Below are 17,752 nucleotides of genomic sequence, written 5' to 3'. Positions count from 1 at the left end.
CCTATAACCCCCTTGTGGGGTGGGGGGCAAATAACGGAAAAGTGGGTGAGAGGCAACAGAGGACGATGTAAGATATGGAAAAAATAATCTATTATTTATCAAGAGTACATGAGGGAGGGAGGGCAGGGGAGGAAGGAGAAGAAATGAGGAGCTGATATCAGGGGCTCAAGTGGGAAGAAAATGTTTTGAAAATGATGATGGCAGCATTTGTGCAAATGTACTTGGCACATTGGAGAAATGTATGCATTGTGATAAGAGATGTAAGAGCCCTGCCCCCCCCCCAAAAAAAAGTATTAAAAAAAAGAAGCAGCAGCAGCAAGGTCGACAACACTTCACCTCACTTACTTGGGACACTTTTCAGAACAGACCAGTCGCTAGAGAGGAGGTTCTTGTTTGATAAAATAGACATCCAGCAAGAAAGAGGCAGGCCTTCAATGAGAGGGATTGAAGCCGTGACTGCAACCAGGGGCTCGAGCATGGTAACAATTGTGAGGTGGCAAGGAACCCAGCTGCGTCTTGTTCTGCTGTAAATAATGTCACTGTACGTGGGTTCCAACTGGATGATATGTAACAAAAACAACCGTGAAGAATTTCAGAGGAGCTTCCAGACAGGACAGATTGAGAAAAAAGCATGAAAAAAAAGGGGAAATCAGTTCATGAAAACTTCTTGGATCACAATGTCTCAATCCCATGTCCGTGGGGTTACTATCATTCGGAGGTCAAGTCCACCACCACCCAAAGGTAATTTAGTCCTATAGACAATGAAATCTATGTTTCTCTCCTAAATACTAAATCAAAAAGTAGTCATGCATGAAGAACTAGACTCAGCATCCACAGAGAAGCTATAAAACTATTGTTTGGATAAAACCTGGGAATTCAAGACATAAAAGAATTCTCCTCATGAGGGAGGGGGGAGTGGGGAGGAAGGGGAAAAAAAAGAGGACCTGATGCGGAGGGCTTAAGTGGAGAGCAAATGCTTTGAGAGTGATTAGGGCAAAGAATGTACGGATGTGCTTTATACAATTGATGTATGTATATGTATGGATTGTGATAAGAGTTGTTTGAGCCCCTAATAAAAATTTTTTTAAAAGAAAAAATAAATAAAAGAATTCTTCTCAATAAGAAAAATATTTTCTGCCACTGACTGCTCCCTCAGCTGAAAAGTCCTGGAGGAGGTGTAGAAGAGAGAGACAAGCAGCCACTCCGAAGGAGAACAGCGAAAGTTTGCCTTTGCATTCTTACCATCGAATGACACAAATCAGAAAAAGCATGAGTTCAAACTTTCTGATGTATTATCTATAAGCCCTTTATGTTTGGACTTGCATTTATTCCATCTTTTCTTTAAATTCAGTCACTGTCATAGAAGCTAAGTGGCTCAAGAAAAATTTACACCCACAAGCTATGTTCTTCTAATTTCAACATCTCCCACCACACGACCCCAGAGGCTTTGCCAGCCTTTAATAATCATGAGGGTCTGAACAAAATTGATTATTGTTATTACTAAAAATTCAAAGTTATTTTTCCCAAGACTTAATAAATAGCATCAAATAACTGGCATCAATATTCCATTTAAGTCAGAAGCAGACACCAGATTTGTTTTGATTTATATTCATTTTTAAACTATTTTCACTTCAAGGAATGATTTGTTGAAATTTGATAGGTCTCTGTGGATATATAAAACAGCCTAGAAAAATGGATCCTCACAAATTTGTTGGAAATTTTAATAAGCTTGCATGATTAATGGCTATTCAAGGTTATTAAGAATGTAACATGATAAATTCTAAATACTCATTGTGTTAATTATTGGATCTTATTCAGAGTCATTTGTACCAATGAAGTTTCTGTGAGATGCCTCTAGAGGAAAACAGAAATGTCAAAGCCATGGCTGCCTTTCAATAGAATCCTGGAACTTCGCCTTCTGGTTTCCACTGGGAAGTGTTCTCTCCTCCCTACCAGTAGGTGGGTAAGTATGGAGCAGAGTTTAACAGAGAACCAAAAGTCAGCTTTGCTGGCTTCCTTTAAATTATTTAGTCTTTATTTCAGAAGTAGGTTTTTTATTTGATTTTTCTTTGTGTCTTACTTTTTCTCTCTTCTAGATTTCCTAGTCCAAGATACAATCTAGGTAGGAACCAGGAAATTAAACTGAGAATGAAGGGCATTCTCTGTCTATGAATTCTTTTAACACTTAAAAGAATTTCATTCAGTGTGTATAAATTATACCTCAAAATTAGTATAAAAGTATAGTATAATTCATAATGACTGTCAAAAGAACAGAGCTGTCTTGGAAGAGGTGCATACATCCAGAATGCGCCTTAGCAGCAAGGATGGTGAGAGTTCATCTCACAGACTCCGGACATGTTGTCAGGAGAGACCAGTCCCTGGAGAAGGACACAGTGCTTGGCAAAGTGGAGGGGCAGCAAAAGAGCAAGTCCCTCGAGGAGCTGGACTGACACAGTGGTTGCAACACTGGGCTCAAACATAAAAGAAACCATGCGCTGGCGCAGGCTGGGCAGTGTTCCATTCTGTTGCCCAAAGAGTCGATAGGAGTCGGAACCCACTCAATAGCAACTAAAAATTCACCTGGCCTTAAGCCATTCACATGAATATAATAGTAGAATGCAATAACAGTCAACAGCATGACACGCTCCTTACTGTTTCTAGCTGCCAATGCGGCAAATTCCAACGTATGGCATCCCTAACTGTGCGGTGGGGTGATTTCATAGGGGTTTTCAGAAGCCGAGCCCCAGGGGCTGAGGCGTCTCAAGGTGGGTTCAAGGCACTAACCTTTTGGGGGAAGTTAAACGCTTAACAATTGCACTATTCAGGAATCCCTAAAAATGCCTTATGGCACTAATTATTTCCCAAAGATTCACCTTGCAACCTTTGTTCTGAACATGGGTTTTGGTGCCTTATTTAAATTTGAGGTCCTGAAATATTCAAGGAAGCTATTCAAAGCCACTCTCCACCGAATCCTTTGTACTAGTTTAAAATCCCATGTCACAGAGTATAAATATATTTTGACATTTGAGATATCTTAAGCTAAATCATAGGAGCCCTGGTGTGCAGTGGTTCTGTATTGGGCTGTGTGTTATTCTGGGTTGACTAGAAAACAAATTCATAGACACTCATTTGTGTTTAAGAAAGAGCTTTGTATACAAGAGCAGTTGGATATTGAGAAAACATCCCAACCCAGTCCAGATTGTCCATAAATCTGATATTAGCCCATATGTCCGATACCAAGCTATAAAGTCCTCTTCAGACTCATGAAACAAATGCAATGATGCTGAATGCAGGAAGACCATAGGCAAGGGGGTGGGAAGTCTTGTGGATCCAGTGGTGCTGTAAGCATCTCAGCGCTGGCAGTGGTCTCCATGTGGTTTCTCCAGCTACAGAGGTCTGACTCCGTCAGACTCTCTCCATGTGTCTTCTCTACAGCGATGTCTCACAGGGAGTGAGCAGAGAAGGAGGGTGTCTCCTGCCTCCAAGGAGGAATACTGGAGTTCCCAGAATCGTCAGGAGAAGGCCATGCCCACACAGAGGCCTCGATGGCTATGATCAGATTGGCAGGCTAGGCTCCACCCCTTCATTCTGAATCCTCAAATTGACACCAGATTATGTAACTACCACAGACTGTAATCCACATGGTCAGCAATTCGAAACCATCAACAGCTCTTCTAAAGGAAGATTTAGCTTTCTACTCCCATAAATAGTTACAGCCTCAGAAACCCACGGTGGTTATGTGTCAGCATTGATACCATGGCAGTGAGGTCTGTTTGGAAGCTAAATAATGCCAGGAGCTCTCTGGTGGTATACGGTTACTTGTTGGGTTACAATCTTCACAGTCAGTGGTTCAAAACCACTGGTTACTCTGTGGGAGAAAGACAGGATTTTTATTCCCCAAAAGATCTCAGAAACCCACAGAGGCAGTGTCCTACAGAGTCACTATGAGTCGGCCCTGACTTAATGGCAGTGCATTTGGTTTAGTGAGCTGAAGCAAAATAACATCAACTGGTGTTCAGTTGCGGTCACATTATTGTGAGGACAGTCCCTTTCTTTCTTTCAGTGTAGAACGGGGACTTCCAGGCAAGCCACCCCATGAGGAGAAGCAGGGCACCTTACGGCCCCTATTCAGAAGGTGCCCTGGTGCTGTGACTTGTGGAGGAGAACGCTTTCCCAGAATGTCAATATCGTTAGGATTGTCCAGTGGCATTCTCTCCAGAGAGCACAAGGTCCCGTAAATGATCCAGGGGATGACGCAGAAGGAGGCCCACTCAACAGGAGCCCCAAACAACTGCCTTTCTTAGACTGGGACAAAAAGCAGAGAGGCTCAAGATTCACTTTTGAACCAGTAAGCAAAAAAGCAGACGATTCAGAGCTTTACTTCTATTACGTAAAGTTCCCCCAGTGACTTCTCTCGATTAAGAAGTTCCCCAGTGACTTCTGCTACTGAGTTTCCACAGTCCCGGGAAATTTTTTTATGTGTATTTTTCTGACTGGTCAGCAGCCCCTTAGGCCATGTAAAATGTCAATCTGGAAAACCCAGTAATGAGAACTTCTTTCATTCAGTCCCTTGCTCACTCACTGCAATCGAATTGATTCTGGTTCATAGGCCCTATAGAAAGCCTCCAGGTAGAGCTGCCTCTGTGGGTTTTTGAAGCTGAATGTCTATGTGTATCAATAGCCTCATCTTTCTTCCGCAGAGCTGCTGGTGGCTTCGAACTGCTTACTTTATAGATTGCAGCCCAACGTTTAGCCCACTTTGTTCTATGCCGCCCTGCACCCGGCCTTTGACAACTTCTTAGGTTAACAGGGTCCTGCCCCTGTCTCCATGAAAGTCCCCACCGTTGGCCTTCTTGGAGTGTTGTTCCAGGTATGGGTTTCGCCTCTATTCCGGGTACTATGTTTAGTCAAAGTTTACCTTTCCTTCCGCTTCCAATTGCAAACTTGGTCTTTGACCCTCAAAAATCAAGGGGGGAAAAAGTTCCCAAACTCTGGATCATCCAACTTTATCATCATCATTGTAATTATCAAGAAAAAGGATATATATGGTGCATCCAGTTCCAGGAATGGAAAGCCGGAAAGCCACCTAGCAGTCCACTGACGCTGAGGACTGCCCACCAATATGTCCCCCTTTCCTGGTGGGAAGACTGAGCTAAGCGGCTGCTCAGGTCTCCCAGCAGATGCACGGATGCCTGATTTGGGGCGCTCTGTTGCTTTTTCAAAGTACAACCACGAAGGGGAAAGTGTCTGTTAAAGTTGGCATTGCACAGGAATATGAGATAGGGCCGAGGGGGGAGCGGGAATCGGCCGTGGCCGGTGATGATGGCGATGATGATGATGATGATGATGATGATGATGATGATGGCAGTGGTGGTGATGATGATGATGATGACGATGGTGATGATGATGATGGTGGTGGTGGTGACGGTTGATGGTGACACCTCAGCCGGCTCCTCTCCTTTTCTCCATCACTGTCCATCCTGTCCACTCCTCCGTCGCCACGAGACCTGGCTGACAAAGGCTGAGAGCATGGCCGCTGTGTGCTGCTCCAGGAGCAGCGGCTGCAGGGAACCACAGGCTGAATTTTCTTAGATAATGAAAAGTGTGCATTCCGAGAGTATCCAAGAAGACACTTCCCACTCCCAACAGCTGATAAATTGACTCCAACCCATGGCAACCCCATATGGTCACAATACAACTGTGGCCCATGGGGTTCTGGAAGGTAGATTGCTACGTCTTTCTTCGTCTGGGCCTCTGGTTAGACTCAAACTTCCAATATTTCTATGAAGAGCCTGGTATGATCACTGTTTTGCACAGGGACCCCGATGAGGGAAACAACAGTGCTTTCTAATACTATAGCACCCCTTCTGCTTTCTCGCATTTCAAAAATCCCGATCCCCTAAGCTCCGAAGGGAAAAGTAAGTGGATTGACCTCACCATGCTGCCAACAGCGGAACAGCTCGGGCCAATGGCAATGTCAGTAAACAGGAGGAATCCATACTGTCTGGAAGGAAGGTCAGGAATTTTTTTTTGGAGCTTATTTAAGACATCTAAGGAGCTGATGTGGACAAGAGTGGGGAGAGACTGTCAGGAAATGTGAACTGAATCTAACTATGCCTTTCAACTCAACCAATATCTTAGACCAAGCCTGGCAGCATTGAGTGAATAAAAGGAAACTCGAATGCATTTTTTCATTCAAAAAACATATTTATCACTTGAATCCAACCTGGAAGAGGTAAAGACAAAGGCTTCCACAAAGAGATGCTTTCAGAATCTCTTTGTCTTGGATCATATTGCTCACATGTCCTAATTAGAATGCCTTGGAAAGAACATGTGAAGCAAAGGGAGGTGCTAGAGGAAGAGGAAGGTGTGGGGATGTGCAGCAAACAGAGTTGAGCCGCACTTCTGCTCCTCTCCTGGGTCTACAAACCAGGAACCATATCCAGCTCCTCTCCTGGGTCTACAAACCAGGAACCATATCCAGCTCCTCTCCTGGGTCTACAAACCAGGAACCATATCCAAGATCAAATGATTCTGAGCTTTGTTCAAAAGGAGGTGCCCAGTTTTTTCTGGTCTTTTCTGGTAAGGTGTTTACAGAAAAATAATTTATTTTCTCGGAATTACTCATTTCCCAGGAGCCAAAGTTTGGCCTTGCTTTAAACTGAATGCGAAACCAGAACGAGCTCAGAATCCTCACACAGACAAACATTAAGCTCCACGGGAGAAATCTGAGAAACAGGTAGTGTGTACAATCAAAGCTTTCCTTGAAAGCGCCCTTGGGAACACAGAAAGCAGTTTCACAAAGAAATGCATGCTGAGCCAGCCCACGGTGCCCACAGGGACTCCACAGATGGCCAAACTCCTGCTAGAAAGATACTATTGTAGAACTTCATCCGCATCGTATCTGAAAACACCACAAGTCTCATATAGCGTTGCCAAGATAAAACGGTCCCCTTTCCCAGGTTCACTGGCAACCACTCCCCTCTCCCAGCTCCTACCCTTTCCAATCCTCCTGATCCACAGGGCTCCTCCTTGCTAGGCAGCAAACTAGGCCTACAGAAAGCTGGTAATGGGAGATGCAGGGGGAAAGTGGCTTCTTGGAGGCAGGCAGCTCTCCAGGCTGGGCTTGAATAAGGAAAACCTCCAGCAAAGAAGGATGACTGTGTCCAAATGGAAAGAATGTCGCAGCCAAAGCCAGGTGAGAAACCACAAGTCAGCCCCACAGGGTCTGATGGAGGCTGGAAGACGGCTTATGTAGGGATGGGAGAAGTAACCAGTGAAGGGAAGAGAGGCAGAGAGCTGGACGAAGCAGAACAGAGATTTGAAAGGAAGTTGCTTCTTTGAGCAGTGGTTTCAGAGACTCATTTGAAAGATAAAGGAGAACTACATCAGTCCGGATTGTTTTTATTGTGTGTGCCCCCCCTCCTACCCCCCACTGGTGGAGGGGTTCTTTTCAATGAACTTTCCTCACTTACAGTGGTGACCCACAACTTGAAATTGGATACCAGGTACTGGCCCAGACACTGCGCTCATGGCCATACTCGGCCTCCTCTCCCTGGACCAGCACATTCTACATCAGGCACAGTGTCAGCATTTACCCTTTGGCTAAAGCTCCAGAGGGGGAGGTTACAGATAATCTGCTTTCAAGCAGCTTTTATCAGCCTATTTGATAGTAAGAACATATTCCAGGAGCCAAATTCTTTTGGCTCTATGACCAGTAAAAGGTACAAATAAAGCCCCTATATTTCCCCACATTTACTGTGTCTACTATGTGTGCTTGGCTTACTTTGGTTGTGGGAAAACAAGAATTCATATTAATGGTGTTGGAAAGTGAATTGTTCCGTGACAGCACATTTTAATATGATGTGATAAATAATAGAGAAAGAATTAGATAAAATGCTATGAGACCGAGAGAAAGGAGTAATTCTTTCCATTCACATGTAAGCAAGAAATACAGCAGGCAACCACAGTGAGTACAAATGGCCATAGCCACGTTTTGAGGTGTCCTAAGAGGATTTAAAAATAACAAAAAAGGGGGTTCTGGTGGCATAGTAAAGTATGTACTGGGCTGCTAACTACAAGGTCGGTAGTTTGAAACCACCAGCTGCACTGCAAGAGAACCCTCAGAGTTTGTGGTCCCATAAAATTTAGTCTCAGAAACACACAAGGGCAGTTCTACTCCGTCTCATGGAGCAGAATTGATCCAATGGCGGTATGTTTGGTTTCAGGAGCCTTGATGGTATAGTGGCTTATATGTTGGGCAGCTAACCACGAGGCCAGCAGTTCTAAGCCAACAGCCATTCTGCAGGAGAAAGATGAGGCTGTTACTCCCATGGCAGAGTCCTGATGGGCTATGTGAGGACATCAAGAGCATTTTACATGACACAAGAAAATTTCACAAAAGTCAGGACAGAAAGAAATACCCAAGTGGCTCTCGGAAGAGACTCTGACACTTGCTCCTAATCACAGAGTCGCTAAGGCAAATGGCAGACATGACGGAGTCAAAGATTTGCACGGAGAATTTCAAGGGACGATGCACGAAAACAAAGTAAACTATTATAATGACATATGCAAAGACGTAGACTTAGAGAATAAACAGGAAGCGTACTCTCAGCACAGCTTAAACTGAAAGACCTTAAGAAAAATTCAAGCCTTGAGCCACAATATTGGAAAATTCTGTGGGCCAAACAGTGGCCGATGCACAAAGCACCAAGAGAAGACGGAGAGAGCGGAGTCGCAGCACTAAAAAGAAGCAGTCTCCGCCACCGCTTCAAGAGGCAGTGAAGCACACTCGCTCGTGTCACCCCTTTTTTTAAAGTATCCTAAAAGCTAAGTTAAAAACGCCTTAAAATCATTTCACTCCCAGGAAGCCCCTTCCGCACCTAAGAAAGCCTCCGAAGCTTTTTTTCCCTCATCTTCAAAAGCCGTGACAGCACACCTTGCCCTGACCGGCCTTTGTCCTGTCCAAGGCAAGCTGTGTTTAGTCGTCATTTGCATGGACTGCCCAGACAGTAATTGTCCTGACGGCAAAATCGTGTTTAACTTCCTTCTCTCCTTATCAAGGAGCACCAGCTAGTTATTCTTCACAGGGCAGGTGTGTTTACCTTCCCTTTACCAGGAAGGCTTAGCTAAAGACAAGATCCAGGGACTAGTCCTAAAACAGGGCGCCAGAGAACTTTACCAAATCCACTTTATTTTGGCTTCTGTCAATATCGCTAGCTTAATGATATATGAATTTTGTAACTAGCTTCTTCTGATTTCTGTACCCCCACTTGCTTCCTGAATGCTTTAAGAGGCCCAGTCAAAGAGACATTAGGCACTGCAGCAAGGTGGACCATTCCTTTTAACATCCCCTGATATAATAAAGACTTCCCATAATTTGACTTGGAAATTGTAGTGGTCTTTGTTTACCCGAACCCTCATTAGTAGCCTATGAGCGAGAACTAATGGTACTGAAAGAAGAAATCCAAGCTGTGCTGAAAGCATTAGACAAAATCAAGGCTCCAGGAATTATGAAATACCAATAAAAATGTTTGATCAGCAGATGAAGTACTGGAAGCACTCATTTGTGTATGCCAAAAACTTGGAAGACACCTAGTTGGCCAACTCTCTGGAAGTAATCCATAATCTTACTCAATCCAAAGAAAAGTAACCCAACAGAATGCTCAAATGATAGAATCATATCATTAATATCACATACAAGTAAAATTTTACTGAAGATCATCCAACAATGTGCATTGACAGTACATTGACAAGGAGCTGTGAGAGGTTCAAGTCAGTTTCAGAAGAGGACATGGAATAGTGGTATTATTGCTGATACTGTATGGATCTCGGTCCAAATGTAATATGATTCTGATTATATAGTACATAGAGATAGATGTTCACATATATATAGATGTTTACTTGTGTTTTAATGACTATGCAAAGACATTCATTCGACTATGTGGATCATAACAAACTATGAATAACCTTAAGAATAATGGGAATTCCAGAATATTTCATTATGCTCATGTGGAGCCTGTACACAAAACAAGAGGCAGATGTTTAAAATCAGGTTTAAAATTATCGTTTAAAATCAAGAAAGCTGCTTGTCAATGGTATATCATTTCATCATATTTATTCAATCCAAATGCTGAACAAATAATCAGAGAAACTGAATTATATGAAGAAGAATTGGTGTCAGGATTAGCAGAAGGCTCATTAACAACTTGTGATATGCAAATGACAGTTTTGCTTGCTGAAAGAGAGTATGACTTGAGGCACTTGCTGATAAAGATCAAGGATTGCAGCCTTCAGTGTGGATTACAACTCAATGGAAAGAAAACCCAAATCCTCCCAACTGGACCAATAGGTAACATCAAAATCAATAGAGAAAAGATTGAAATTGAAGGTGTCAAAGATCCTTGTGGAAACAGCAGTCAAGAGATCAAATGACATATTTCATTGGATAAATCTGCTCCACGAGACCTCAGGAAAGTGTTGAAAAGTAAGGGTGCTGACCTTGAAGTTAGTGACCCAACTCTTAACCGCCATACCACCAGAGTTCCCTTCACCAAGATAAACGCGTTTGCAAGTCCCCATTCCATTTGGGTTGTCAGCGACCTTAAGCAAATTCACCGTGAAGCCTATGAGTCATTCTCTGGAATCCCCAACCTACTGATAACCACATTGCAAGGATCTGCATGTAAGAGAAGACCCATTTGCTTCAACCATTATTAAATTATCCTCAGCAACATGTTACTTGCATGTGATATGACTGATATTGTTTGAGTTGGACCCTGAATTCTTTTTGGCTACTGATACTGCATTTCTTTAACGTCTCTTCCCATAGATGTGGTCACTTGGGTTTCTGTGTATTCCACCTGGTGAGATCCCTATGTGTAGTCACTGTTCGTGCTGTCGGGTAATAGGTATTGCAGAGGCAGAGAATTATTTAATATGACACTTTTTGCCAAAGTCCCAAACAACCTTTTCCCCACATGGGTCTGGTAAGAAGGTAAGGGAAGATATTGATAGGATTCCCCTATGAGTCTTTGCTCAGGGGATTCCCTGGAGGGCCAATCTGTCATGTATTAAGTGAGCAGAAGGAAGAGCCAGGAGTGGAGTTCATCCTCTGAACCTGAGATCCCTGTGAAGTGAACCGCCTGGATCTAGAAGACAGCTCGGCCATCAGAGGGGCAGCAGCAGAACCGGGGGCCACGGCAGGTAACAGACTGATGGACTTCCATCCCCCAGAGCAAGGAGAGCTGAGTGCCTTTGTGCAGGAGGCTGGCTTATGGAAGGCGGGGCCTCTGGGCACTTGATTCAGGGAGTTGGTTTGCTGACCCACAGAACTTAAACCGAATTCCTTCGAGCTGAGGCTTATAGCAGAATGGTATGCCCTTTGGGCAATTTTTAACAGACTTGACAGAACCTTGTAACATGTCCTGATAAACAACTCAATGATAAGCATTTCTTACTGACACTACGACTTGTTAACTTCCCTAATCGACCCTTTTGTCTCTGAGTTCTGTGTAGTCATTGTATAGGATATTAGAACCCAGAAAGGTAAACTACAGAGCACATTAGTGGCTGAGTTGGTTATATGTTGGGCCTAACCATAAGGTCAGCAGTTTAAATCCACCAGTTTCTCTGGAAGCAAAAGATGAGGCTTTCTGCTCCTATAAAGGTTTACAGCCTCTGAACCCCATGTGGGAGACTCTATTCCAACTTAGAGTGTCACTATGAGTCAGAAGCCCCTCATTCCAATTGCTCGTCATTATCTGCGCATCTGGACTTCATAGTCAATCAATTTCCAATGGGAAAAGTTGGTAGAAATTTTCAGTTCCTTCTCTACTAACTTTAGTGGTTGGTACATAAATTTGAATAACAGCTATATTACACGGACTTCTACATATATATGAAGGATATATATGTGTGTGGGTGTGTGTGTACAGTGCTATCACAGTATTGGACTTGAAGGTAGATCTTGAAATGTTTTCTTTGGCATCGTCATCTATGTGCATATCTGCATCAAAATGGCCAATAACAGTATGTATTCAATTTCATTTCTTATAGCTTCCAATTATCTTGGATTCTTACTTTGTACATTCCATATTCTTATTGTGAATGTATATTTCCAGGTGCTGCTTTTTATTTTGAGTAGTGTCACATCAGCAAATTAAGGTCCTTAAAAGCTTATTCCGTCCACATCAACATAATCAACTCTAATTTCAGAAGGCAGCGCTTTCTCCATCTTATTCTGAATGCCTTCCAATCTCAGTGGCTCCACTTCCAGTCCTTTGTCTGACAATCTATTCATCAGGTCTTCATTAGCTAATCCTTCAGAAGTGGACAGCATATCCCTTCCTCAAAGTCATTCCTAATCGGGACGCTCCACTGAAATCTGTTTACTTTGGGCGATGGTGCTGGAAATTGAAATATCAGTGACATGACTTCTAGCATTAGAGCAACATGCAAGCCACCACAGCATGACAAACTGACTAACAAGTAATAGTTCCCACTCACAGCAACCCTATATTTTCTGGATCATAAGTCTTTATGGCCGCATCATCTTCTCCCAAATGCTGATTGGTGGGTTTGAACCATCAACCTTATAGATAGCAACCCAGTGCCTACCCCAGAAAGCCACCAGGGCTCCTTCTTACCTAGTACCAATTCACTGACACTGAGTCCATTCTGACTCATAGCAACCCTATAAGAAAGGTAGAACGGCCCCCGTGGGTTTCAGAGACTGTAATTCTTTACAGGGGTAGAAAACCTCATCTTTCTTCTGAGGAGTAGCTGGTACAGTACCTGGTTTATTACTTTATTATTGAACTAAAAATTGAATGAGTAAATGAAAGAACAAAGAAATGAAGCTAGTGTGTAATAGTTTGCAAAAATTTATACACAAGAAATTAGTTTCTGGATTCAATCTTTCTTTCAGTATGAAAAGAAAATAAATGGATTAGGCCAGCTCTCATAGATGTGTATTCTGTGAAAAGTTGTTAAGCAATATAAAACAGTAGGGTAACATTGATACCGAGGTGTCTCACCTTCAGGAATTTTCACATCCTTTCAAACATCAGTGTACATGACTATATCCTGAATGAAATATAGTGATCAGCATTTCCAAAATTTATTTGACAAGAAGACCCCTTTTTTCCTGAGAATGTATCTTTCAGGATGGCCTGGGGATCAGTGCAGTAACATTTTTTTAAACTATCAGTGGCTGTAACAACATTTTCTTTCTTATTTACATGACATCTGCTGGTTGACTATGACTTTGGCCACTTTCTTTACTCTTAGATCAAAGTTGAAAGGGCAGCTCCCATCTGGGCCACTGGCAGTATCATGCAGAAAGGAAAAGGAAGATGGTGGAACAAGTGATGGCTTAAGGCCTTGGCTGAAAGTGCTCACATGTAACTGACTGAAGTAAGTCACATCGCCACAGGTTGTCTAAGTAGGTGAGGATGTATAACACCCCCCCACACACACACACACACACAGGGAGCATTCAGTGAAGCTGGTTCTGTGTGGAATGCACTCTGAGATTCCCAACATTAGGAACATAGAATTTGAAATTTCTCTGAGCTATCCGGGTAGGGGTACTCAAAACCCTTACTGCAAGCAAGTCGATGCCATGGAAGAAAATAGAGAACTCTGAGGCGGTGCTCGATTAGAGAGCATATTCAAATCTTACATTTCGTTCATTCTGTTAGACCTGTCCTTTCTTTCTTCTTTCCATTTAAGGAGGATAGTATTCAAAGGAAGGCAGTGGCATAATTGTCCAATACTTCCATTACCTTAGCTTAATATGCCTAAATATTTTAAATGAAGAAAACTATTAAACTTCAATTGTCTTCTACCTAAAAGTTGTCATTCTGCCAATATTCAGCAGAAAATAGAAACCTTCTTTTCCTTTGAAGGGAATAGCATTTGCCTAGCTTTCTACTTTAAGCTAGGAAATAAGGTTGAGTTCCGTGCTGTCAGTTAAGATAGGCCATTGACTCGCTTACCCTTCTCACAACACTAAGTTCATCCTTTCTGCCAGGGCTGCATACGCTTCTCCACTTGGACTGAAGATAGGTGTGGGTGACATTATGAAAAGCAAACAGTCTTGTTCAAACAACCACTTGATGCTGAACTTAACCCATAAAAAAGGCCTCAAAATATTATCTGGCATGCTATTCTTTTATTGGAAAAATATATAAGATTTTTTAAAAACACACAAAATAAAAGTTAACTATTAGGTTTGTCTTATTTTGAGTTCTCTAGAGGAATGTGTGTGTGTGTATTATCATGTATAATATATATACATAGAGAAAGGAAAAAAATTACCTCAAGAAAATGACTCAGGTAACTATTGGCAAGCCCCAAACCTGAAGCCAAGTAGCAGGTTGGAGAGCTCTGTTGGCTCAAGAGACTGTGAGAGGCTGGCAAATCCAAAGTCTATGAATCAGCAAATCAATTCCAGGACAGAAACATCTGCACACTTACGTCTCAAGAGTCCTAAAATCGGGCGATCAGAGGAGGTCAGAGTGAAGAGAGAGCAACTCTGCCAGAAAAATTCATATATATATATATACTGAGGCAGATCACACTCCCAAGTAAGCCCCCCTTTTAACGATTGGTTTATCACATGAAATCACCTCATAGAAGATGATTACATCACATCACAGTAGATGGTATCACATTATATTACATATTAGGAGAGCCATTAGCTTAGTGTCTGCCAAACCACTGACCACATCCCAGGCAAATTGACATGAAATTAATCATCACAGGGCTATATTTTCTTATTTTACTTCCTTCCTACCTCTCTTAAGTCGGAATGAGGTAAGAGACAAAGATAAGTTTATTTAATTAAGAAAAAAATAAAAGCAGTTGGTATGCTAACTAGTGATTGACTAAACTGATTGATGAAATATTGATCCCAAAATTCACTTACAGACTTCAACTTTTTTTTTTACTGAAAACCCTAACAATAATTCCATATTGAACATTTTGGGAGTAATGATCACTCAGTGAGCGCCACTTCTTTAAGAAATACAATATAATTCATGACCCAATGCCACTCATTAACACCATTGAAGAGCTGTTTTCAAAATTAACTCTGAAATTAGACAGTTTATTGAAATCTATTTCACCTACTACTGACCCTACCATTAAACTCTTAAAGGTCCCTTCACTAAAATAATCTAGCAGTCTCTCAAAAAAAAAATACTAATGCAATCACAAGGAAAACAAGCAAATTAAATGTTCCCAAAACGATTCTGGTGCATAGCAACCCTATAGGAAGGGGTAAAACTGCCCTTTGGGGTCTCCAAACCCACAAATCTTTATGGGAGCAGAAAGCTCATCCATGACCTAATAAATATACTTCTATTTATATACCCAAAATATTTAAAGGCTGAAACTCAAATAGATAGCTATACACCAATGATCATTAAAGCACTATTATAATAGCCAATAGATGAAAAAAAATCATCAGCAGCAGATGAATGGATAAACAAATTGTTCATACCATGCATACAATCCTTATGTACTACCAAACACCTCATGGGATTTGAGTCTTTGTGTTGGAGGCGTAAGATCGTGATTTCATGGAACATCCAGTACATTGCCCTAATCGTGTACAACGCTTTGTTCTTCCTGATAGTTTGTTATGTAGTGCCTAGGGCCTTAAAAGCTCATAAACACCAACCATCCAAGGCACAACAATTGTTCTCTGTTCATCTTGAGCAACAGAGAAGAAAGAGGAGACAAGACTGAAAGGAGAAAATGGATTATGAGGCTAATTGCCTCCATGAATCACTACCTCCTCTGCCATGAGATAGAACAATTGACTGGTGCATTACTGAACATTTTGATCAAGGATCCTATGGGAGAATACTGATCAAAGGGGTGAAAAGACAGACAAGAATTTCAAATTCTTAAAATTTCTGGAGCTACAGTAACTGGATGAACACCACAACTATTACCTTAAAATAATCTTTTAGTCTTAAATCAAAAATACTCCCTGAAGTCTTAAAGATGAAAGAGTTTGGCTTTACTAGTGAAGAATGCCTGCCTTGATCACCGACCATGCTCTTTTAAGATCTACCTATACCAGTAGTTCTCGGCTTGTGGGTCGTGACCCCTTTGGGAGTCAAACGACTCTTTCACAGGGGTCATCTAAGACCATCGAAAAAACACATATTTCTGATGGTCTTAGGAACAGAGACACGGCTCCTCTATCCTCCTCCAGGGGGGTCTGCCCACATGCAGATATGCCCACATTTGAGTACACAATGTGATGACATCATCACACCAACCCCATCACATACACTCTGTACAAATACAGGTGTATGTGACAGGGTTGACTCCATAATGTACTTATACAGACCAGTCACACATATGTAGAGAGCAGCTACTGTGTGGAAAGCAGCTGCTATGTTGAAAGCAGCTACTCTGTTAAAAGCAGCTACTGCCCATTCACAGAAGCCTATGCACAGTCAAAGTTGAATATGTTCCTGAGACAGCACAAGAGTTCATTGAACTTATTAACAGCAATGTAGCGAGAACGGATTTCTCTACAATGCCAGTTACGAAATTCTGGATCAAGTGTTTGCAGTCATATTCTGTTCTGTCTAAGACTGCGTTGTGCCTTCTTCCTTCATTTCCAACAACATATCTTTGAGAAACAGGGTTTTCCAGCTTGTTGGTGATCAAGTCTAAATACAGAAGACAGAAGTCGACTTGTTGTGGAAGATGATCTTCGTTGTGCTCTTGCAAAGACTGCCCTGAGGAATTCTGATCTGGTGAGAGAGAAGCTATCTCAACCTGCGCACTGACGTTGGTTTTTTTACGCATACTGTCGCAAAGTGTAGCAATGTAGTTTACTGTTGTTATAGTAAGACTGTTACCCATGCTACACCACGCTTCAAGACAACATTTCATGTATTTTCAATTAGAAATAAATATTTCACAATATATAGTTGCATATTGTTTTTGTGATTAATCACTATGCTTTAATTATGTTTAACTTGTAACAATAAAAATATATCCTGCATATCTGATATTAACATTATGATTCATAACAGTAGCAAAATGACAGTTATGAAGCAGCAATGAAAATAATTTTATGGTTGGGGGTCACCACCACATGAGGAACTGTATTAAAGAGTCACAGAATGAGGACGGTTGAGAACCACTGACCTATACAATATCAAATTGTAAACAGCAATTTGAGAAATTGCAAAGGAACCTTCGAGGGCAATGAGTTTATGCAATTGGAGAGGAATAACTCTCAAAAGGGGGATGGGAATGGTTGGGCATCTCAGAGCACGCAATCAGTGTCATGATGTGTACAGGTAAACCTGAATTGCTGCATTGTTTGCCGTGCATATTGTCAACAACAAACATGAAATAAAATATTGTATGCCCTTTCATTAAGAAGATGTACACACATAACATACGTGAACACACACACACAAGAAAGCCTGTGGTACTTAATGCAATGGTTAAGTATTTGCCTGCTATCTAAATGGTAGGTGATTCAAATCCACCATCTGTTCTTCAAGAGAAAAGGTCTGGTGAGCTGCTTCATTAAAGATTATAGCCTAGGAAATTCTATGGGTCAGTTCTACTCTGACCTAGAGGGTCACTATGATTTGGAATCAACTTGATAGTACAAATCGATAGCCTATGTATGCAAAAGCATAGCTGCACACTCACATTAACTTCTATATAAAATACACATACTTATGCATCTAAGTTCAAACTCAGA

General features: G+C 41.8%; 1 protein-coding gene across 7 annotated transcripts in view; it reads right to left on the bottom strand.

Annotated features, from left to right (window-relative positions):
• Positions 1-17,752, bottom strand: part of IBTK (inhibitor of Bruton tyrosine kinase) — a 459,255-nt gene that overhangs the window by 280,283 nt on the left and 161,220 nt on the right. The window lies entirely within an intron of this gene.

Source organism: Tenrec ecaudatus, chromosome 7, assembly GCF_050624435.1.
Source record: "Tenrec ecaudatus isolate mTenEca1 chromosome 7, mTenEca1.hap1, whole genome shotgun sequence".
NCBI lineage: Eukaryota > Metazoa > Chordata > Mammalia > Afrosoricida > Tenrecidae > Tenrec > Tenrec ecaudatus.
The sequence above is the reverse complement of the archived record's forward strand: the minus strand, read 5'-3'. Positions and strand labels throughout refer to the sequence as shown.